Genomic DNA, 26,054 nt, shown 5'->3' with positions numbered 1-26,054 from the left:
CCATCTGATTTCATGCAGATGTGGGATATAAAACTGAGACTCAGACACAGACAGACAACAGTATGGCAGCTACCAGCAGGAAGGGATGAAGGGGCAGGAAAGGGTAGAGGGAACCAGATATATGGTGACAGAAGATAACTTGACTTTAGATGTTGGGCACACAATGCAATATACAGATCATGTAGCGTATAAAATGTACACTTGAATCCTGTATGACTCTATTAATCAATGTCACCCCAATAAATTTAGTTTTAAAAAATCATCAGAAAAAGAAAGGTTTTATTTTGTATGTATAAATACAAGTTCTCCTTCCGCTAGTAATACAGTAATGACAGAGAGCTCCAAATCATTTATTTATTTGAATGACAGTTACATAAACCTTAATTTACTGATTTTTCTATTGAAATCAGTGTTGGTAGGAAACTCAGTTGCATTTCCAAGGTGACCTCAAATAATTTACATAGTTTGCCATAAATGTATTTCTTTCATTGATAGGAAAAATTAGGATACTGTAGATAGTTACATGTAAAACTTTTTGATGATTGTGCTGTGATTATTAAAATAAAGCTATAAAAATGAATATATAGTTAAAGTATATAATACTTTAAAAGCTCTCTTATGACCCACAGATTCCACTTCTGGGAATATATCCAAAGAAATCCAAAACACTGATTCAAAAGAATATATGCACCCCTATGTTCATTGCAGCATTATTTACAATGGCCAAGATCTGGAAACAGCCCAAGTGCCCATCAGTAGATGAGTGGATAAAAAAACTGTGGTACATTTACACCATGGAATACTACTCGGATGTAAAAAAGAAGGAAATCTTACCTTTTGCAACAGCGTGAATGGACCTGGAGAGCATTATGCTAAGTGAAATAAGCCAGTCAGAAAAAGACAGATACCATATAATTTACTTATATGTAGAATCTAATGAACAAAATAAGCTAACAAACAAAAAAGAAACAGACTCATAGATACAGAGAACAGACTGACAGCTGTTAGAGAAGAAGGAGATTGGGGGGCTGGGTGAAAAAAGTGAAGGGACTAAACAAGAAATCAAACCTCATAGACACAGAGAAGAGTATGGTGATTACCAAAGAGCAAGTGGGGTGAGGGGAAGAAAAAGATAAAGGGAGAATAAATGATGACAGAAGGAGACATGATTTGGGGTGGTGAGCGCACAGTGAAATGTACAGGTGATGTCTTATAGAATTGCACACCTGAAACCTATATAATTTTATTAACCAATGTCACCCCAATAAATTCAATAAAAAATAATAATAATTGCAAGGTTGATTACCAACATATGGGTATGTAAAACTTTTTTGCTACTTTATAAAGCCTGAGTTGTCACCCTTTTATGAAAGTACAAACCTGACTTCTGGAATGCACTTTGTCATTTGTTATATTTAAAGTCAATTTTGCAGCCAGCTTCTGAATTTTCCTCCTCTGCCTCTTTTAGTTTGTAAGGCCATCTGACGCCTTTCACACCATGGTAGTCACAACTCTTAAAAGCCAGCTACGGACACCCACTGCTATTCATGGAAATTCCCCAGAGCTCGCTGCTGTTGTGCGGACAGTTTGTTCTTGCTCTGCCACTTTATTTGATTTTAGACCTTTGGCCCCATGACTTGGCCTTTGAACTTGCTTCTGGCCCTTTGGATTTGTTGCTTTGTTTACAATGCCCAGCATTTGAATCTTGCTTCTGCCAATAGGTTTTGGCTTTTTGTTCCACTTTGTCTCAGGGCGCTTTGGCTTGGTCAATGTTGATATTCCCCCTCCTTCTGTAATCTTTCAGACACAAGTAATCTTGTCTGCCTCACTGTAGCTGGGGTGAATCATAAGCCTACAGTTTTAACAATAAGCAATTACAATATGGCAGCCACAGACACCTTTTTTGTCAACCAGACCACCACATAGTGCCTTTGTAGTGTTTCATTTTAACCTTTACAACTTATAATAAGTTGTTTTTACTGTCATGTTGGTCTGCAGGTTTTTATGTAATGCATTTCTGAGTTGAAAGAAAAATGTCTATCTATGGTTTTTTCTTTATACTTTTTAGATATCTTTTTCTTCAGCTCAAATTGACAAATCAAATTCCTCAAAGCAAACCTGCCTTTTATTTCACTGACAATGTAAACTCATAAATGTCCAAAAGCCACTTCTACTTGGCTTTGGAATGTATTTTAAACTTTCATATAATTCACTTCAAGCACAATAGTTAGATGGGAAGTTGCCCTTTTAGTGCCTCATGAAAGCCTGGAAGTTTCTTTCTCAGGACAGTTTCCTAAGAACTGTCTCCTTTGGAGGTTAACAGTAGGAGTACTATTTATAAATGTGGGTCTCAGATTATCCATGCTGGAAATGTAATTCAGATGCAAAGTAGGTGTAAAGAAGAACATTTTAACTAGAAAAGCAAGCAGTAAGACTCCAAAAGATAATACGAAAGCAAGACATCTGGCTCCACAACAGATCTTAAGGGAGAGACTCAGAAGTCTGCATGGTCTACAAGCTTAGGTAATGTGACTATTTTGAAAAAAAGATAAATGTGATGTGCATTAGTCTACAAAAATTTAAAGACTGTTTTCAAATAACCACTTTGGCCCTTTAAACAACCTACTAATTACAAATGTAAATTCATAATGAACATTCCAAAGTAGATAAAAAATATATTCATTTGGCTAAGTGAATGATAAAAAGTATGTATTATACAAGAAAACATTGTTTGCATACAGTGAGAAAGTGAATTTGGAGTTAGATGAACTTCATTTATAATGTCAAGATTGGTGAGCTTTCCATATTTTGACGTGTCTGAGCTTCCATCAACTCACTCATTAAATTCACTTTCTAGTAATAATTTAATTTGTTTATTCCCCTATTTCAACCTAAAATGAATTAAGTTAGCTTACAAAGATTATACAATAGGAAGAATCAATTTTTAAAAAATAATACAAAATGACTCCCTAAATGCATACTTAGAAGTCTGTATAATTGTAATATGTGGTCTATAAGTTTCTAGAATTAAACCATTAACCTGTCTCTTTGGGAAGTAGGCATGAGGAAAAGATGATTAGGTACCAGATCCACAATGTCCGTGAGTAAAAGCAAACTGGTTACTTAGGAGATGCTCAACACTAACAGGTTTCTCTCATGCATTTGTATGGAGGGGACACAGTATAATGTAATAAGCCACATTGGCGTCAAGGATCACAAAGCTGTTGCTGAAAATTTTCTTCAGTGTATCCCAGTGGAATCATATGAAAGTATAGCTGGGTAAAAGCTGTCATGTAAGGGATCAATATCATGAAATCTAGGTATTAGTTTTCTGACCTGACTTATTTTAAGAGTAGATTTTAGAGTATCGAGGAAAATATATAGACTGTGTGTCTTTCTGGTAAATTTTCACAAATGTTTTTCTTGGTTGAGCTTTGGAAATGCATTGAACAGCCCTAAGTCCAAGGTCATCCTCTCTGATGTATACCTGATGTACTGGTGCCTTATTGTGAGTCAAGTGGAGCATTAAATCCTTTATCAGCTGAATGGAATATATGATAGATTTTCTTATGAAAACTGATGTACCAGAAGACAGGTGTCTGAGCAAAAGGTCATGTAAGTTCTATTCTGAGGGAAGTCAAGAGTGAACCTGTAGATAAGGCAAAAGCAAGATTCCCATCAGGAAAAGATTTCAGTTCTTGGTAATAAGCACACAAATAGGCCCTTATTAAAGGATTTAATGTCCAAATTGACATCATTGTGTACAGATTAATTATACTTATGTTTTATAGGCCTTAAGAAATTTACAGTAAGGTTTACATTTGGTAAAATTCCAGGTAGTCTTTTTTATTTTATGTGTCACCTCAATAACAAGATATCAGCACCATGCAGCTGAGACCACCAGGAACACACCTGCAGTTGTACAAGGGGGGTTATAGATTCATTGCAATTAGGAAGAGCACAGACCATGGAAGAGTAAAGATTTGGCCTTGCCAAATGAGGAGGGCTCAAGGAAGTGAGACTTTTTTCCTGATTGAATGTTGTGAGGGAGGAGAGATGTTTTCTGATTGGGTATTTCAGTAATTCTTATCTGGAAGATGGAAGGATGAAGTAAGGCTAATGCTGTAATTGGGAGAGATGCAGGAGAGTGGTCTGTTTTTTCTCTTGATCCAGCATGGTCAGAGTGGCCTTGTCTGAAGTTGATGTTCTATAAAATTCTTGATGTTTGACAGGGGGACACCAAGGCCCAGTGCTGAGTGCCAGGCCAGGTCCTAGCAATAGTTCCAGCACTCATCTGTCAGCTCTTTTGTTTCTCAAATCCCAAGAATTTTTGCTTACCGATAGTTCTTGTCAAACTGGGCCTCTAAAAGGGATGCCCACTTATGTAAGACAAAATGCTAATAAAAGAATTTTAAAGTTAGTAGCAATCTATAGAAAGTGAGAGGAGATACCTTTTTCTTGATTTAGTTGAAGTTTAAAAGATGCATGGATAGTAAAGGAGCACAAAAATTTTGAAAACCATTCTATTTTTTTAGCAATCTCATCTTACAAGTTGGACCAAAAATGAATTCTTTCTACCTAACCCAGGATAGTCACTCAAGTTTTATTTAATGATTGGATAATTTCCAAGTGAAACAAAAATCATAGTCCCAATATTTTTAGTACTGGTCAAACAATATCTCCAGCACCATCTTCAGTTCTGTTTAACACTACGTTTTGACATGAATAACACATGACAGCAATCTTGAAATATCTAAAGCTCCATCATGTGGAATATAGCCTTGAGACATTTTATTCTCCAAATGCTAAAATCAGTATCATTCATTTTATGTAACAAGGAACAAAGATTTCTGTTCAGCAGAAGGAAGAAGTGTCTTATAATTAAGGGCTATCCAGAAATGGAATGGGTTGCTTAATTACATAGTGAACTTTCCAACACTAGAAGTGTTAAAAACAGAGTCTGAATGAACACTGGAAAAGCAGACATAACTAGAATGTCTGGAATGAAAGTTCAAACTAGTTGTCAGTCAAGAGCCTTTATAAATCTGAAGGCAAAATTAATAAGCTTGAGAAAGGAATTAGGAATTCAGTTGGTTACTATGATCTAGGGCAAGTTAAAGGCATTGTATTAGTCAGAGTTCTCCAGGTACCCAATCTTGGAGACGAGAATCAGGAAGCCTATAAGGTCGAGGCTGTCTGGGTTCACCAGTTCCTAAAGTGAGGCTATTAAAAGGTTCCTCTACTGAGCATACAATTAAATGAGCATGACCCCTGGGCAGAAACTCTGCACCCACACACCCCCATCCCCAGCTTTTAATACTTTAGTTCTAGGCAATAATGAAAGCATTATTTATTTATTTATATTTATTTATTTATTTATTTATTTATTTATTTATTTATTTATTTATTTATACATTCATTCATTCATTCATTCAAATATATCTTTATTGATTTCAGAGAGAGGAAAGGAGAGGGAAAGAGAGAGATAGAAACATCAATGATGAGAGAGTCATCATTGATGGACTGGCTCCTGAACACCCCCTACTGGGGATCAAGCCTGCAACCCAGGCATGTGCCCTGACCAGAAATTGAACTACGATCTACTGGATCCTAGGTCAATGCTCAACCACTGAGCCAGGCAATGATAGCATTTATTAATTTCTTAAATATGACCATTGCATAATGTTGAGTGCTGTGCAAAAGCATACAACATCTCATATAATATCTTCACAACAATCATGCTTGAAAGGCACTATTATTATCCCTGTTTTATGAATGTTACAGCAGTCTCAGGGTTACATAGCTGCCGTGTGGCAGAGCCCAGATTTAATCCCATGTTTGTCTGAATCCATGGGGCAAGCTCTTTTTTCTGGGTTACACTGCTTCTAGGTAGGACAGAGATGAGTCTCTACTACAACTGGTATGATAAAATGATCTTTTCTATTAAGGGAAAGAGTATGGGGTAATAGCTGTTGGCAATATTCTAATCAGCACAGTCAAATGTTTAACTTTCCAAGCCAAAAGAAAAGATCAGATTAAACCACAATTGAGAATTTTTAGCACTATTAGAAAAGATAATTATATCTGCAGGCTTATATATTTTAAGTTTTTCTTTCATTTGAAGCATAATGTTTTAATGTTACCTGGTGAACTGTGTGGGAGTGGGTCATATATGTGCAATTATTTTAAAATTTCGTAAGAACCCAGTGATCTCAAAGCAAATATTGTACTTGAAACAGTAGTACTAGTACCAGCAGTAGTGGTAGCAGTAGTAGTAATCATTGTAGTAAACAAAAAACAAATGTTGAAATATGGGTTTAGAGAATTCAGGGAACTTACCCATGTGTTATATTTAGCTCACTTCTGAGACTCTTATGGAAACCTTGAATACCCAAACATATAAACTTTTTATTTACATAATTCAAATAGGGCAGTAATGTGTGTTGGGGAAAATGTTTAATAAATTATTAAATTTTTTTAAGAATAGAAACCTTAGGTCCTAGGAGCAGTTGAACTTCAGACTAATTTTTTTAAAAAAATATATTTTTTATTGATTTCTGAGAGAGGAAGGGGGAGGAAATAAAGAGAGAAACATCAATGATCAGAGTCATTGATCATCATGTCCCCTGCTGGGGATCGAACCCACAACCCCAGGCATGTACCCTGACCAGGAATCAAACTGGGATCCCTTGGATCATAGGTCGATGCTCAACCTCTGAGCCATGCCCGGGCCAGACTCAATTATTTATTGGTACCATAAAGCTATTGCATTTTAGGCTTTCCTTTGGGAAATAGTGACTGTATATATTTATACAAATAAAGTAACCCAAATGCTAAATATATCCCAGATAATATATCCCAGCCTCATGTTGACCAAATGATATAAAATGTACTAAATAACAATATGTTCTGTTCAAAGCCATTTAAAAAATTGGTCTGAGTGTTTAATTTTGTTGCACTTACAGGTTTAGCAGAGTGGACAAAATACTCTCATCGTGTTCCTGACCATCAATGTCATTAAATGGTGGTTTAGCAATTTATTGCTAGTTAAAGATCCAGGGCATCATGAGAGACCTTCAGGTCTCTCAAGCAAACATAACCTGTTTAAATTATTGTTGCATGAGAATAAGATTATTTAGTATGACTTAAGGTGAAGCGGACATAATTTCAAGTTACACGAATCAATTGATAAAACCTAAACTGGACTCAAAGGGAATGCCAAGTTGGATGCCTGCCCTCTAGGAGCTTAAAGTCTAATGATGATGCTAAGACAATAAATAGGCAGGTGTGTTTTTTAAGTGGCAGCATAGGTAATACAAACAACTGAGGACTCTATGAAATTTACTTACAGAAACAGTATTCAAGTCTTTGTTTTTGTCATCAACATATGTTTATTGAGTGTACTTTGTGTTCAGTGAGTAGCTGTACAGTGTGTCCTCAAGACACATTGCACTCCTCAAGCTTTATTGTGCATCTTGTCAAAATGTAGATTATGATTCCATGTGTCTGGAGTGGGCTTGAAAGTTTGCAGTTCTAATAAACTCCCAGGTGATGCTGATGCTGCGGGTCTGCAGGTCACAGTTTGAGTAGCAAGCATCTAAATTATTTTAATAACATCTTCTCCTTAGCATTTTATTAAATCTGAGACATTTTATTTAAACACAAACATGGATATTTGGAAAGACTGTAGTTAGATATAAATGTATCCCCACCTTACAAATGACAAACTTTCAGTTAACATTCTTGCCAGTTGCCCACAGTCTTTTGGCTGCTTCCATATAAAAAGACCACTTGTAAAGTCTAGAAGGTGGTGAGATATCTTCTTTCAGTCAATGTCTTGACTCCTGTCTAAAACCATCCACCTTGGGGCATGAAGTAATCATGAGTTCCTGACACAGATGCCTGTCTTTTAGAAATTACACTGAAACCACCAATTTATTTTGCAGCCCTTGCTGAACAGCTATCTAGAGATAATAACTTTCAGCCACTACCAGTTTAGGCCAAATTGGAGCCAATGACCTTTGGGTGAAAAGTTTCATATTCCATTTCCAGTCCCTGGAGCCATCAAAGATTCTTGTTGAAAGAGATGTAATTCATGAATTTCAGCATGCTGCCTCCAGCCTAAAGCACAGAGATTGTTTCTTGAAACTCATACTCACATTTAGGCTACTGGTTACTCGTGACATGAATGTAAGAGAATGATGTAAGACTTTTTTGTTTCTAAGCAATGTTTCAACTGATTAGTATAAAACTTAAATGGGCAGTTATCTGCCTTTGTTAATGGAATAGATTCCTAGTACTTGTAAGCAAAAATGTGAACTGAAGCCCATTGTTCACATTATTCATCAATACTCTTTTTTTTTTTTGAAATAGAACTGCCAAATATAAAATTAGCTTTTTTTTTTCCCCCAGCAAAAGAAAGTTGTTGGGGAAGATTAGTAGAGTTATATAAACCATTGCAGAAGAAAATTTTTAAATGTTCTCATCTTGCTATCACCGAAACAATGACATGGATTCATGGGGAAGAAATGGTATGTCTGGCCTGTGGTATTGTTTTCACTTAGTATTCATTCCTGTGAGGTAATCATCTAAATTAATAAGGATTTGCCCTTTTGTACGGAGGAGAGAGCCTGATCCAAATGGCCCCATAAAAAGGAAATTGCTGAATGAAGTCATTACTCTAATTAGCGTTTATGCCCCAATGTTAACAGTATACCTTTTTAAAATATGACATTCATTACATTCCAACCTACCACACTGAGTAGTGGTTGTAGCCTGAGTGCTAGTTTTAATTGTCCTTTCAATATCAATTTAGGCAGATCTACTAATAGGCTTGTGTTATTAGATAAATGCCTCTGGTAATAGAAAAAAATGTCATTACCGGGCTGGGTTAAATAGCTGTTCACTGTGATGAACAGTAAACTATCAAAGCTCATTCGTTCACAAGGCCTACCTACCTATTGAGAGTTCCTTTTCTTGTCCACATTCATATAAACAATATCACTCTTTATGATGGAAAATAATGAAGCTTTTTATTGTCTTCTTTGAAAATTTTGTTCTGTATTGAGATCAAATTCCATTCCATTGACCTCCAAAGGACTGCTCAGATTCTCTAATGCTGAATGTTTTGTTAAATTCTGCAACCATGGGATTATCAGTTTGGGCTTGGGAAATCATGTTGTTATAACTGAGGTTTCTGTTATTGGTATTTCAGTTAATGATATCTGACATGTGTTTTTGAAACACACAGACACAATCTCTTCATCCAATCTCCCAACCATCTCCCATCTCCCTTGTTCCCATCCAAAGCTATTTCCACATAGCAACAAGAATGACTTAACCTTTTAAACCCTTAAATAAAATCATATTTCCACTCTGTAAAGCCTTTGCCAAATCCCTTTACTTGGCTGACAAGGCCTTGTAGGATACACTTCCTGCATTCCTGCCCCTCTTCTACTTGCTCATTCTGCTTTAATCATGGTAACATTTGTCAGTTCCTACACATACCAAGCTCTTCCTGTCCCAGTGACTTTATGCTTGTTCTTTGGCCTGTAACCCTCTTCTGGCTTTTCATACAAATAGGCACAGTTTCATACTTTTGGTCTCAGTATAAATAAACAGTACCTCCTCAAACAGATCTTTCTTACCCACCCTACCTAAAAGTAGGTTTCCCTAATACTCTCTTTTACAGAACTCTGAAATGTCCTTTATTTCATTTATTTGATTAATTTAATATCTTTTCTCGTCTGAACTCTTTAAGTTCTCTAAAGACAAGCACTTCATCTGTATTACTTATTTGCTGGGCACATATTAAAGGCTCAATTAAATGAGTCGATATCTAAGCCTGGAAAGTTGTGTGCTGCTAATTGATTATTACATAGACCAGATAGTGGCAATCTACATTGTAGATTGGAGTAGGCCAAATCCACCCCAACACCTATTTTTGTAAGCCCACAAAATAAAAAAGGCTTTTACATTCAAAACAGTATAAAAAAATCAAAAGAAGAATAATATTTTCTGTCATATGAAAGTCATATGAAATTCAAATTTTGATATCCAGAAAATAAGTTTTGTTGGCACAGCTGCACCCATTCATTTATGTGCTATTTGTGGCTGCTTGTAGGTTACAATGACAGAACTGAGTATTTATGATAGACCATATGCCCTGAAAAGTTTAAAATATTTACTCTCAGGCTCTTTACAAAAAGAGTTTGCTGACCCCTAACATAAGCTGGTTTGTATATCATAATTTTAACACCAGAAAACACCTACATGATTCTGAAGCTTTTTATAAAAATTATTTGAAAGAAAGGATGATGATAGAAGATCCCAAAATAAACTACTTGAATCCTTATGCTGGCTCAACTTTTAACATAAACCTCATTTAATTGGTCCACCTCCCATTGAAGCAATCCTCAAAGGCAGTGGTTCTCAGATGTGAATGTGCATCAGAATGATCTGCAGTGACCCAAGCCCAGAGATTCTGATTAGGAGATGGGGAGTGTGGCCTGAGAATTTGCATTTCTAGGAAGATCCCAAGCCAAGAAATAGTGATCAGGGCTGTATCCTTCTTTTCAGCATATGTATGTTCATCTGCATAAAAATTCATTTGCTCAGCATCAATGTATTTTCATGTTATTCTAGAAGCTGGGAAAACAAAGCTAAGTGATAAATGACTCCTTCTGAGAAGCCAAAATGTAATGCTATGCAGGCAGTAAATAAATAATTAGAATAAAACCTGAGGGCAGTAACAAGAAGTATAAACTAATTCTGATTGGGACACCAATCAGTGCCTGCATGTCTGTGAAGACTTTTCAAAGGCAAATTAAGACTTACAGAATTTTGTAATGTTTCTTGAAAGAATCCATACTGAAGCTTCACCATGCTAGCCCACAGCATCTCATAAAGAAATTCTGAGAATCGGAGAAAATTTGGAAATTCTGTTCAATATTTCTTATTTCTAGGAGAAAGAGAAGAAGATCATCCTGAAAAGACTTATGGTTCTTCAAGCAGGTTGCTAATATTAGCTCCTATTTTCTGCCTTTGAAGCCTAATTAAGTCTCATTGTTGTTCTCATGTCCAAGCACCCATCATTGCACTCCTGCACTAGACCCCTCTTTGACCTCGAGACTTTTCCCTTTGTTGTTTCTGGTTCATTCTACATGCAGTGGCCTAAAAATCTACTTTAAAAACAAATGTTCTTTTCAAATGTCGAATGTATTTTTTCATTTAAGTATAGTTGGCTTTTAAAACCTGTAATGGATCCCCTTTACTTTTTCAAAATTAACCCAAATCTTTAACAAAAGCTTTTAGGCCCCATATGATTTCTAACACCAGCCACCTTGTTCTCTTTTTAGTTTGTCCAAGGATCTAGTCTTCCTCCAGAGTTGGGGTTTTGCAAATATACTCCATCAGCCTGGCATGCTTTTCCTCTCTATATCCCTTGAACCTTTATTTGATTCTACTCACCTTTCTAATCTCAATTAGACATCAATGCCATGGAGAAGCTGTTTTTCACTGACTCCATCCCCAACCCCACTTTCAGAAACAAGAAATGACTAGTCCACACTGGTAAGCACTGAAGAAACAAAGGCCATATTGCTATAGTACCAAGGGGTGGAGGAGACAGTCAATTCTCACAGTATACCTGCCATCAAATCTACCTTCAGGTAGTTTTATATCATCAAAAATCAAATTTTGGAGTTTGAATCACATAGCCCTTGAGTTAGAGGAATGTTTGAAGCATTTTACAACCTGACCATGTTTGGGGTTAAATTGAGAAAAGGGGAACTGATATGGCTGACTAGTTAGTGGAAATTTTGCAATTAGCCTTTACAAGCAACTTGATTTGTATTTTGGGAGAGCACACACACACACTCTCTCATACACATATCATCTTCCACGGAGTTCAGCCATTTGACCTTCAGAGAAGTCTTTGGAACAATTTTCAGGAGTAATGGGAAAATTTTATTTCTTATTATTGGAAAACCCACATGCATTTCCTAAAAATCAGTATCTATCCAGAAATATGTTGGCTCAGATGGAGGGAGGGTACTGGGTGTTCAACCACAATTTCATTTTTTTTTCCCTTAACAAGCCTAACTCCAATTCTTCTCAGTGTTTTCAAAACAACACTACTTGACATTTATATCACTCATCAGTTTGCAATTTTATATTTATGTGATAAATTGATTAATATCTGTCTCCTTAGTGGAAAGTAAGCTTCAAAGAGAATTACTTGTTTTGTTCACTATTGTGCCTTCAGATAATCCATGCTTAGTACATAGTAGGCTCTCAAAAAATATTTACTGAATGAATGACAGAATAACTGGATGTATAATAACCTCTACCTCTGTCCATCACTCAGCTGTCATTGGTTTATAAACCGATGATGATCCCAACACCCATGTGACCCTTGAACCCTCTTCGTGACTGAGCCTCTTGTCCATCAAGTGTCTATTACTGTCCTGGACTTTGACCCTTAACCCTCACCTTCACCCACTCACTTCACCTTGTGGATGTCATAACTGCTACCTGTAATTGACTTCTTATTGACTCTTACTTTCTCCAGAAAAACTAGTCTAGGAATTACAATGTTATGTAATCTAAACATTATCATTTGACATGTAATCAACATAAAAATGATTACTGGGATGCTTTACTTTTTTTGTACTAAGTCTTAAAAATCTAGTGTGGATTTTACATCTCAGTTCAAACCAGCCACATTTCAAGTCCTCAATGGCCAGATGTGGCAAGTGCCTGCCATAGTGTACAGTGTATCTTAGTACCTCACCAGCTATTAGGTGGTACAGATGGCCACAGGTGCATGGCTTTGGGCCAGAATGCCACCTGGGGAATCATGTTGGAACACGACAGCTTCATGAGAGGGCACCTCACAGCCCTTGCCCTCATTCTACCCTCCTGATCTCCCCTTTCTAGCTTTTCCTCTGGCTCTTTCTTCTCTTCTTCCCTCTTTCTTTCTTCTCTTTAATTTCCATTTCTTTTCTGATTGTGTTTTGACCCACACATTTCTCCCTCTACTTTTCTCTTTCTTTATTAATACAATAATTTTTCTACAATAAACTGTTATTTCTGGAACTTTCATAATTTACTGCAGAATGAGAAGGATGGTATGAAAGGCAAAATTATAATGTAAAAATTTGAGAAGTGGGGGAGTTGCACCTCAATAAAACATACATCTTTAAAGAATTAATGATTGGTCTCTAGAGTTTTAAATATAAAATGCCAGTAGTTCTGACAGGTGGTTTTTGTTTTCATTTTGTCATGAGGTTGATTTTAATAAATTGTGAGTTTATTGATACAGAAAGAAAAAATGTGCATTATTCAAGACTTGCTATCATTATACAGAAAAAGCCTTATGTTTAGATACAAAAACACTTACTTCTTTAGCCTTTTGGGTTATTCATTGTTTTCCTGGCTTATAAATTTATTCTACTTATATTTAAATTGCTGCTAATTTTACCCATACTCCATCATTTAGGACTTATGTTTGTGTTTCATAGATCACAAGATGATCACAACGAAAATGTTGACTCTTTACAACAAATCAAACATTTTAAAATGTCACATGCACTAAAGTTGAAGTGCTTCATATATGGCCTTCCACAGAGTAATGACAGTTCACATCATATGGGGGATACACTTAGGGACTGTCTAATTCACCAACAGGGATGGATGTAAATGAAAGGCTTGGAACAAAAATAGAAATACTGTGCAACCACGACTTCCCCCAGGAGGAATGTGCAAAGAAATATAAAAAGAGATTAAATGAGCTCTCCACATTTGTGTTAAGAAAGCAAATGAGTTCAGGCTTTCAAGTAATTGAAATTGACTACAGTTTGTCATTCTCTATTCATTGTCCATTCAGGACTTCCTAATGCAATAGCAAGGAAATATAACCTGTTGTCATTACATTCTTTCAAACTTTTTATTGCAGAATTTTAGAACTGTGACTCAAGTCTGTTGATTCACAAATGAGGAAAGTAAGATTCAGAGGAATTTAATGTCTAATCCAAGGTCTTTTAGGAAGTTAGTGGTAGAGCTTCCATTAGAACTCCAATCCTCTGACTATGTGCAGAGCTCTTTCCAGTAGGACAAGCTTGGAGAAATCCAGCAGACAAATTGTCTAAAAGGAGGTAAACTTCTTTCATATTGTCTTTCTGACTTTTATTAACAATTGAAAATTAGATATTTGGCAAATATCTCTAGTCATTAACCAACAGTAAAATTAAGATTAATCAGAATTTCCCTGGGCATTGTACTTGGAAGACAATGACAAAAGCCTCTTAAAGGTCTCTTAATTTTTTAGTAATTTTTAAAAATATATCTTTATTGATTTCAGAGAGAAGAAGGGAGAGGGAGAGAGAGAGAGAAACATCAATGATGAGAGAGTCATCATTGATGGGCTGCCACCTGCACACCTCCAACTGGGAATCTAGCCTGCAACCCAGGCATGTGTCCTGGGAATCAAACCATGATCTCCTGGATCCTAGGCCGACACTCAACCACTGAGCCATGCCCTGCATGGCAAAGTAATTTTATAATATCACAGTTAATAACACCATTGAGAGAAGGTAGTTATATGATAAACCATTAATATTATGTGAGAAAAATAATATGTCCTTGACAGGTTCAGTTTCCTTTATCAGTTTTTGAAGAAGCATATTTAATCAAGATGACTCTCACAGGAATCCACTGAGTTTTATATGAATGCCCATTAAAAAAATGTTCAAAATTTTACTCCCGCTTTCTTATTTACTGAGCCATGAAGGGACTGTCTCTTAAGCACTAAACTTATTACACACTTAAAACTTAATTAATTGCATTAGTAACATAGTTGGAAATGATTTCCACTCATAAAAGCAGACATGTAAATATTTTATGATCTAGAATTATAATATAAATTATTTTAGTCTCAGTTTTGTTTTCCAAAAACCTTTCCTTTTGCTTAAGTTCCCAAAGTGTCATCATATATACCACACCAGTTACCCTGACTACGCAGAAAAACATCTCCATTGTGATTTGAGAGCACCAAAAGCTCCTTTGAAAAGTATGTTCCCCACCAAATGGACCAGTTATAGCCCAAATTTCATGATTAATCTTTTGGATTGGAGTTTTAAATACTGTGTTAAAATGCAAATGTTATATGGGATGCATTAAAACAATTTTAGTGACTGGTATCTTGGTTTAAATTAGTTTATGAGAGTGGTGAGCCAGTCACTTAGCAAGACCCAAAAGAAATTAGAAATGTAGGATGCATATACTGTGCATAAGAAAAGGAAAATTGGAATTGTTATTAGCATAAGGTATGAAAGTAGGAGCCTAATGAGAGAAGTATAAGGCATTGGGTACTAAACACTATGAATATTCAAAATCAGAGTGTGCTCTCAAACAGATATCAAGAGGAAAGACAAAAAATATGAATAATTTCTCTGTTTTTACGCTATTACCATGAGTAAACAATTCCTCTTTCCACTTAACATAAGGATGGGTTAAATACACAAGTATGTATTCACATTATTTACTTGAAACATTTGTTTATTTTTTCACCTTCTAATCTATAACTTAATAATAAAGTCAAAAGTAGATTTTGCAAGTAAAGACAAGATAAAGTGATAAAATGGATAATTAGGAAGCAGGATAGAAAACCGTTGCTAAGGAAGGAATGGACATCTGTTGGGTGATTAATAATATTTTACAGGTACTCAGTGCATCAAATCAATTAAACAAGAGAAATGTCACTGACACAATATCAACTTAAATTGTTACTGTGTTATGGTGGTTACTTCTTTCTCAGTCATTTAAGCAAAGATTTTCACTTTATTGTCTATGAGAAATATTTGTCACTCAGATGATAATATGGTGACCTAAAATGTTATTTGATAAAAGGGATTGTCTAAGATTGTGATGGCCAGTATAGTAGTGACTAGTCACATATCACCATTTAGCACTTGAAATGGGTCTGGTCCAAATTAAGATGTGCTTAAATGTAAACTATACCCTAGGTTTTAAAGATTTAGTAAATTGCATTCATAACGTATTGATCATATACTGAAATGATAATATTTGGGGTATAGTGGGTAAAGTAGAACATTATTACAATAGCTTTTACCTGTTTCCTTTTTTTAGTGTGGCTGATTGGAAAGTTTTAAAATTACATACGTGGCTTGCATTTGTGGCTCACTTTACATTTTTACTAGAAAGTGCAGCTCTAGGGATTTAATATTATTTAAACATGATATGCTTATGAATTGAGCCTGTAAATTTTTATGTTACTATAATTATAATGTTCAAATGCTTTATTAGAAAGCAGATGTACATTTGACATTGAAAATCATATGTATCTTTTTTCTGTTCTGTTGATGATTTCCTGCATAATTTCTTTACTCATGTTATATGGCACAGGTGGGAAATGTTCTGAACTCTTCTGAATAATGCCTGAAGGGAAGACTCACTAAAAGGAAGGGTATCTAATTTCCTTTAAATAAGCGAACCACTTGCCCTAGCCAGTTTGTGGACAGTTACATTCAGCAAAAGTTTGTCCTGTTCCTTTTCACACTTGCTAACATGAATAAATGAAAATTCAGTGAAAATGACCACAAGTAACCTACAGAGAACTTGCAAACAAGTTTCAGAAAATAATAGATTAACCCATCTACATAACTTCTGGAGAATATTAATTGACAATTGAAGATAAAAAATTCAGAATGTAGGTCATTGGGATCATATTGTGACACCAGCATTCATTTAACTTAAAATAAACTTGAAATTCTTAGGTGATGTTTGTTGCAGAATAATTCAGTTCTGCATGTGAAAAAACAGAAACTTTCACATTGTTTACATAATTGTGCATGCTTTGAAAGTCATGTTCAACAAGGAATTTTCGCAAAATTTAGCAGTTTGCTGTTCAGTACAGGTATCATTGACAAAATATCACTTTGGCTCTTTTTCTTATTCCTGACACATATGAGATCAATGCTTTTCACCACAAGAGAAAAATACATTCTCTTTTTGAAGTCAGAGAGTTTTTGTATCCTGGTTTCAAGCTACTACCTACCTATGACATGATAAGGAAATGATACCTTTTAGGAGGAGACCAAATTTAAGTATTAGAGCTGCTTTCAAAAATAACTTCAATCTTTTGAACAAAAGCATTCTAAAGTGAGACTTCAAGTCTTATTTTCATGTAGGAAGTGTAATTTTAGAAAAGTAGAATATTTCCTAGGTTACTTTTACCAACTTTGCTTTGTATTTATAGAATTCCGAACTCACTAACTCTGTAGCCATATGACTGTGATTCTTGCCATGGCTGACAAAAATCATGGTGATTTTGGCACTAATTTTAACTCATTACTATTCCTTGTGTAATCTGTTAAACATGTCTTAATGTTTGAATTTAGAATCCTCTGACGATTTACCTGTTTTTATTAGTACAAATTTGAATCTCTAATGTGGATAAAAATGATTGTTTACTTATGATCTGGCAGGCTTTCTAAGACAATTAATCATGAGTGGGTCTGGAACTCTGAATCTCTTCTCTGTTTAATGCCATAGTCAATTTCCGGGCGCCATTAAGAAGGCCAGGTATCAATGGATTTGCTCCATTTAGGAAACTGTTAAAAACAAATGATGAGATTTGCAACCTCCTAAATTTTGCCACACATTGTTTCCAACATAAGGACATTTTCTCAAGCTCTCTGGAGATCCCAGTTATGGGCTGTGTTGTCTGCATGCCCAGAGTCCCTGTAGGCAATCATCTCTCTTCTACTAAACCATTATCCAAAATTGCTTCTTTCTGGTTGCCAAACTGGGAATAAAAGCACTGAGATGGAGAAATGTGGGTCAGGACCTTAATCTGTAAGGTATGTTGAAGATAAGAATATTACCTTTCTAAAACCCATCTCCACTTGAGTGTCACATGGAAAGATCTAAGGCTATTTGATATAAAACCTACACGTTATTATTATACCCCCAAAGGACTGAAGAAACAGTCAGCATCTGAGTCTACATACTTCAAACAGTCAGCATACTTCAAAAGCCGAATGAGGTAAATAATAAATCACATTTCCATTATGAAAACTAATGATGTTTAAAGGGGAAAAAGTGTTGCAAATAGGTAACCATACTTCAGTTTACTACTAGAATTTTTACATATCTTCATACATAAATTAGTTTTTACTGTTTTTTTTGTTTGCTTGTTTTTAAATATATCTTTATTGATTTCAGAGAGAGGAAGGGAGAGGGAGAGAGAGAGATAGAAACATCATTGATGAGAGAGTCATTGATCGAGCCTGCAACTTGGGCATGTGCCCTGACTGAGAATCGAACCCCGATCGCCTGGATCCCAGGCTGATGCTCAACTGCTGAGCCACTCCCGGCAGGGCAGTTTTTACTGTTTTTTTTTTCTTTTCATATCAGAATTTTAAGATATAAAATTAGAATAACAGTGTCCAGTGTAAATGGGCATTTACTACATTGTTTTATTATTATAAAACCAATTATTGATGTTTTGTAGACTATTTTTATTCATATTTATAGATAGCTTTTTTATATTTATAATGTCAGAAATGGGTTCATGCACCCTGATTTACTCTTTACAATAACTATATATTTATTTTTAAAAATCCATTCTTATAAATACTTATAAAGCTGAAGAATAAATCAAGTATCTCAAATAATTATGTCTTTATTTTACAGGCATTGATTAAGAATAGGACTAGGTAGAACTATAGGCTATCCTGATGGTAATAGAAGTAAATGAACAATTTTATATATCGTTTCTATTTTGCCATCATATTTAACAACAAAGTTAGTAACTTTTATTAAACTTAAATGAAGCTGCTAATGAATAGGTCATTCTTTTCAAGTAGAAATGTATTCAGTGAAAAATGAGCTAAAAAAATCCTACATCCCCACCCCAAAACCCTAAACACACACACACACACACACACACACACACACACATAGACTTATTTTTGGAAGAGGGGAGGGAAAAGTTCACCTAAATGCCTCTGCTTTAAGATTTGGTAGCAATTATTACCTTTCCCTATTAAAAATGATGCATTTGTGCTCACTGGTTGTGGCTTTGAAGTCCTCTAGCATCAGCTCCCCACAGGTTGCAAATTTCATCACACTTCTTTGCTGAGAGGCAATACCTTGAAAAGAGATGAGGTTCTTAAGTCAGATACAGGTTTTCCACTTACTTCCTGTGTAATATTGGGAAATAATTTAATAGTTTTAATCCTCACCCGAGGATATGTTTTTAATTGATTTTAGAGAGGAAGGTGGAAAGAGAGAGAAACACCGATATGAGAGGGAAACATTGTTCAGTTGCCTCCCATACACGCCCCACCATGGGACAATGCTCAGCCAACTGAGCCACTCAACCAGGGCAATAGTTTAATTTTTTTAAGCCTCCAATTTTATTTAACTGCAGAGACAGAATGACTTCATACTATGTTGTGATGAGCAAATGCCAAAATTAGCCAACATATATTGTGCACCTATTCTGATCCCTTCATTATCATTAATCTTTATAACAGCACTGTGGGGTAAGAGCTATTCTAATCCTCATTTGATATAAGTGCATAGTTAAAACGCCCATTACAGTGTTCAGCTCAGTAAACTGTGGCGGTGATAATGGTATTAATAGTAGTAGTTGAGTTGCTTTTGTGACTGTAGTCATCTTATAGCCCCTCATACCCACTTGAACTGAATCAGTTTAAGGATATAAAAAGGCAGCCAGATTAGGGAACACAGGATTCAAAATCAGGTTTATCTCATAATGTTCTGTGCTGTTAAATGGGACACCATATTATTATGATATTTTGAGTATTAGGTTGGCTAAATGTTGGCACTATGCATAGAAGCACTTCATTCTTAATAGGACAGTGTTTCCAAAGTATACTTTTAAATAGTTTTGGTGTTTTTATTTATTTATTTTTGTGTGTGAAAAAGGCACCACCTTAGTATATGGATTTATACAGGGTTACATCAAGGAACCAATTCAGTGACTTAACTACATGACTGCCTGGCTGATTCTTCAAGTTGGTGTAGGTATTTGTAGTTTCCTTGTTCTATGCATTGTGTCTTGAGTAAAACTCTAATCTCCATGAACTATATTTCTCAAGTGTAGTAACTAAATAGATTATTTCTGTGCCTCTTTTAAATTGCCATTATTATTGCTAATAAAGTTTATCTTAACCAATGATTCATACTGTTTTACATCTAAAATTTAATCTGAAGTATTATATTAATTTTAGAAATCAAATTTTAGAAATAAGATATTGCTATGCAATTTATAATCACATGGCATGCCAATAGGTGTAATTATTTAGCAATATAAATTCAACAATATATATTACTTAATATTTATGTTTAGCCTGAGCTATGCATTTATTTCTAATTAGTAAAAGGTTCTTTTTCTACCTCAGGGCAATTTAAAACATTCAAGAAAAACCGGGGGGAAAAACCCACTAAAATATGATCCATTTTTCTTAGTACTATATATACTTAAAGACAAAGTTTTCAGAATGCTACTTAAAATGATATTATTTATTGGAACATGCAGGATTACGTACTAGTTTAACATGTGGTTGTTAGATAAGAAGTAATGAGATTCTACAGAAAGCACAGCAAGCATAGCAGTACTACTGACAATAGTGCTAGCCCTTACAGAGGCTGAAATGCAATAACAGACTTCTAGGGAGCAAGTAGCAGTTTTTGTTGGCTCAAAACGTGTTCATTACATTTGAGATCTGATTCATTTTAAATGATCTAAATCAAATTAGAAAGTAGCCTTTAGCAAAATGTATATCATTCACTTTGCAGATTTCTGTATGAAAGTTCTGCATGTATAAAAATCACTTTACATGGTAATACCATCTTTTTCTTTGTATTACTCGTACAAATGTGACTATCTATGAAAATGAGCAATCTTATGAGCGGCACAGCTAGCCTTCTGAATATGAGCTTACTTTGCACCAGCATGCGGTTTACACTGCCATTGAAACCACTGAGATTAACCAAAGAATTTATATGCATATACGCATAACCAATAGTGTGGGGAAGGCCTTGGACAGGGAGTGCCTGAGGGGTGGAAGGGGTCAAGGGGCAAAAAAGGACATCTGTAGTATCTTCAACAATAAAGATAAATTTTTTAAAAAGCCCAAAAAACAAAACAGAACAAAACAAAAACAGCCCAGCTGGCATGGCTCAGCAGTTGAGCATCGACATATGATCCAGAAGAATGGGTTCGATTCCCAGTCAGGGCACATGCCAGGGCTGAGGGCTGGATCCCCGGTAGGGGGCGTGCAGGAGGCAGCCGATCAATGACTCTCATCACTGATGTTCCTATTTCTCTCTCCTTCCCCCTTCCTTTCTCTGAAATAATAAAGACATATTAAAAAAAAACCCTGCAATTTTAGTTTATGAAGCTCTTCCTCATACATTCATCTTCACAACAACCCAGTGAGGAGGGGAGTGTGATGGGTGTTTGTCATTTCTGCTTGCCCAGCCTTCCAAGACCCTTTGGGGAAAGTCCTGAGATAAAACTGATGGAGGGTAGGGCTCCACCTTGTCCCCCTAAATCAAAGGAAAGCAGCCATTATCTTGTCCAAACTTGGCAGCTCAGAGCTGTCATGTGACTGGGCTGAGCCCATGAGAGACCCTGCCTCAGGGTTTCCTGGAAAGGACAGGATTAGATATCCTGGGAAGAGCTTGGGGCCCTGCCTACCTAGGGTGTGCCTGCGGCTGTGGAAGGAGCGGGCTTTCCAGGGCCAGCAGAGGCAACCCCGGCGTCCTGCTGGACTGCTTCATTTCTGCCCACTTTCCCAAAGGCTTTTCAGCCTCTTCCCCAACCAGCCATCTCATATCTTTTCAGCACATCCCTATTATTTTAACTTAACTAGAGTAGGTTTTGGCTGTTCTCAACCCAAGACACAAGTGATTGTAGCAAGTATTACTATTCCAACTTTATAGTTAACAAAATTGAGCTTTACTAAGGTTAAGTAACTTGCTTGAATTGTGTAGAAAAGCCAAGTCTAGAACTCATGGCTTCTAGTTAGTGTTGTTTCTGTCACAGCACAGTTTTCCCAGTTGCCTTCAGTGGTCTCTGCAGATAGGCTGGCTTCCTCCTCTGTGCCTCTTTACTTGTGGTGCTTAATCTATTTCCCGTTTTAACGCTTATCTGCATTATTTGACGTCAAATGTGCCTGTCCTCCCCACCAGACCTTTCAGCCTTGAGAATACAAAGATTGTATTATATTCATCATTTCATTTTCTCTCAAACATACTGTAGCTCCTGGGTTCATAGTACTAAATAAATATTTTAATTAATGAGTGAGCAAATGAGTGCAAAAATCATTCAGTTAACTAAAACACCAATATGAGTTTGAAGTTGGTAAAAGTATAACACTTTTAAAAAAAAAACACACCTCTATGTTCTTTACCAATCAAAATCTTAGACTATTTTAAATATAGCAGTTTTTTAAAGATATAAAAATGTTCACTTAGCATGCATTTATTCTATGCCTACTATATGCCAGACTTTTATTACAGAGAGAAATTAGAATTAGTCTCCTTCTTCAAGAAGTCTCTTAGATTAATGTGAGAAATGAATGATTTCATAGCTCAGATCATGGAGCTGTGGAAAAAAGAGCTGTGGTAATCTGAAGAATGATGAGAGCAGCAGGCCCACCGTCAGCAGCCATGGAAACCACTAAGCTGGTGTTGAGATGCAGCTCTGAGCAAGATGCCGCTCGCAACAGCCAGAGCCCTTTGAAAGGTGGAGATAAGCACAATGTGCTTTGCTTTTCCAGAATGTTGTGAGATTTGTTTTAAAATATATATATGTCTATACCCTTATTCAGAGATAATTATTTTTATTTTTATTTTTTTGTTTTACTTTTCTTTAATCCTCACCCAAGGACTTGATGAGAGAGCGAGAAAGAGAGAGACATCAGTTTGTGAGAGAAACATCGATCTGCTGCCTTCCATAGACACTCAAACTGGGGATCAAACCAGCAACCCAGCCATGTGCTCATCTTGGAAATTGAACCAGAAACCCTTCAGTATGCAAGACAACACTCAACCAACTGAGCTACTCGACCAAACAGATTATAATCCAGGCCTGTTATCAAACAGTGTTAATGCCCAGCTGGTATGGCTCAGTTGGTTGAGCTTTGTCCCATGCACCAAGAGGTTGCCAGTTCCATTCCCTGCTCAGGGCACATGCCTGGGTTTTAGGCTTGATCCCCAGGAGGGAGCATGCAGGAGGCAGCCAAATGATATTTCTCTCATTTCAATGTTTCTATCTCTCTCCCTCTCCCTTCCTCTCTCTCTAAAAATCAATAAAACATATATTTTTAAAATGTATCTTTATTGAAAGCATTACAGGTGTCCCGTTTTTTTCCCCTTATTAATCCCCTCCACCTGGCTCCCACCCCCTCCCAGGCCTTCACCCCATTATTGCCTGTGTCCATGGGCTATGCATATATGCCTATAACTTCTTTGGTTAATCTCTTCCCACCCTCCATCCCCATTCCCTCTTTCCTCTGAAATATGATCATCCATTGCATGCATCAGTGTCTCTGGATCTATTTTGTCAGTTTCTTTTTTTCATTAGCATCTTCATAAAGAAGACCCTTCAACATTTCATGTAATACTGTTTTGGTCTTGATGAACTCCTTTAGCTTTTTCTTACCTGTGAAGCTCTATCTGACCTTCAGTTCTCAATGATAGCTTCACTGGGTAGTCATCTTGTTTGTAGTTTCTTGCTTTTCATCACTTTGAATATTTCTTACCACTCCCTTCTGGCCTGCAAATTTTCTGTTGAGAAACCAGCTGACAGTCATATGGGTAGGTAACTAACTGCTTTTCTCTTGCTGCTTTTAAGATTCTCTCTTTGTCTTTAACCTTTGGCATTTTAATTATGATGTGTCTTGCTGTGGACTTCTTTGGGTTCTTCTTGATTGGGACTCTCTATGCTTCCTGGACTTGTAAGTATATTTCTTTCCCCAGGTAGGGGAAGTTTTCTGTCATTTTTTCAAGTAGGTTTTCAATTTCTTGCTCTCTTTCTTCTCCTTCTGTAACCCCCATATGGTGAATATTGGGCCTCTTGAAGTTGTCCCAGAGGCTCCATATACTATCTTCATATTCCTGGATTCTTTTTTCATTTTGCTCTTCTGGTTGGGTGTTTTTTGCTTCCTCACATTTCAAATTGCTGATTTCATTCTCAGTATCCTCTACTCTACTGTTGACTCCCTGTAAATTATTCTTCCTTTCAGTTAGTGTAGCCTTCATTTCTGACTGGTTCTTTATTATATCATTGATGATCTCACTAGTTTCCTTAATAGTCTTACTAAGGTCCCTGAGCATCCTTATAATCATTGTTTTGAACTCTATATCTAGTAGCTTGCTTGGCTCCCTTTTATTTAGTTCTTTTTCTGGAGATTTCTTCTGTTCTTTCCTTTGTGACATGTTTCTTTGTCTCCATATTTTAGCTGCTTTCTGGTATTTGTTTCTATATATTAGGTAGAGCTGCTATGTCTCCTGGAATTTGTAGAGTGCCTTTGTGTAGTAGGTGTCCTATAGGGTCCAGTGGCTCAGCCTCCCCAGTCACCTGAGCTGGGCCTTCCAGGTGCTCCCCTGTGTGGGCTGTGTGCACTGTCCTGTTGTAGTTGAGCTTTGGTTGCTGTTGGCATCACTGGGAGGAATTGACCCCCCAGCCAATCGGCTGTGAGGACCAGCTGCAGCTACAGCCAGAGAGCTGCTGTGCTGGAGACATCCTTATGGAGCAGGATTTACTTCAGTGGAGCTTTGGTGTTCACCAAGTCTGCCCCTTGAATGTGTCACTGGTGGATGTGGTAAGGTTTTAATCTTGTGTGGTCGAAGCTGACCACTTGGTGCACTGTCTCTGGGACCTCCTGGGAGGTGCAATGTCAGCCTCTTCCTGTGCCCTGCCCAGGGCCACCAAACCTGAGCTACACAGCAGTCCATAAATGGCTGCTACTTGTGCTGGTCTTGGAGTTGTTCAAGAGAGGCCAAACCATGAACCAATGTAGGCTGTTGCTAGTGCCAGGTCTGGGGCCACTTATCGAGAGGTATGGGGCATGCTTTCCAGATTCTGCTTGTTTGAGGGATTTTAGGAAAATCCTAAGCATGGGGTTAGAGAGGCCACTTGCATAGAAAAGTAACTGGAAATGGCTTGGGTGAGCTTGCAAGTAAGGAGGGGTTGGGTCTCAGGGAATCACCAGGGTTGGGTGAAAGGTGTGATTCAGGTTGATGAAGATTCAGAAAAGGTGTCTTCCTGCGGGCTCTGTGGTAGGAGGGCTTGCCAAAGGAGCAAGAACTCTACCAGTTTTCTGTCTGTGAGAAAACTGCCCCTCCAGCTCTTTCCATGATTCCAGGCAAGTTAATTCCTCCCCGAATGTCCCAGGTTCTTTTCAAGCTGCTGCCCAGCACTGGAGCTCAGAGGGAGCGCTTCTGAGTGAGTCCCTGAGCCAGCATTTTAAGGGGAGATGCCTGGAACTCCAGTAGCCTCTGCTCTCTCAGCCAGAATTCCTGCTAATTTTTACAGTTCAAAATTGTGGGGACTTCTCTTCCCATCACTGGAACCCTGGGCTGTGGGACCTAATGTGGGGCTGGGACCCCTTGCTTCTCTGGGAAACCACTCCGAAGATATCCCTCCCAGTTTTAAACTGTGGCACCTGAGTATGGAACCAGCCCATGTCCCCCATTTCGTCCAGATTCCGCCCGCGTCTCCGCCCCTCGTACCGGTCTTGGTGCTGCTTCAGTTCCCTGGTTGTAAGGCTTCTGTTCAGCTAGATTTCAGGAGGCTCTGAGTGATGGTTGTTCTGCATTTTAGTTGTAGTTTTGATGTGGTTGTGGGAGGCCACGAGTACTGTTCTTACCTATACTGCCATCTTGAACCAATAAAACATATTGTTTTAAAGTTTTAAGTAATTTCGAAATTACATTATACCATTTGAGACTAATACTTAAGATTATATTTTGGTTTGGCACAAAGGTGAGAA

The 26,054-nt window shown here is 36.9% G+C and overlaps 1 protein-coding gene across 4 annotated transcripts in view; it reads left to right on the top strand.

The window, feature by feature from the left end:
* The window catches only part of MAGI2 (membrane associated guanylate kinase, WW and PDZ domain containing 2), a 1,283,361-nt gene that overhangs the window by 798,274 nt on the left and 459,033 nt on the right, over positions 1 to 26,054 (top strand). The window lies entirely within an intron of this gene.

Source organism: Miniopterus schreibersii, assembly GCF_964146895.1.
Source record: "Miniopterus schreibersii genome assembly, chromosome: 9".
NCBI classification, from domain to species: domain Eukaryota; kingdom Metazoa; phylum Chordata; class Mammalia; order Chiroptera; family Miniopteridae; genus Miniopterus; species Miniopterus schreibersii.
The sequence above is the reverse complement of the archived record's forward strand: the minus strand, read 5'-3'. Positions and strand labels throughout refer to the sequence as shown.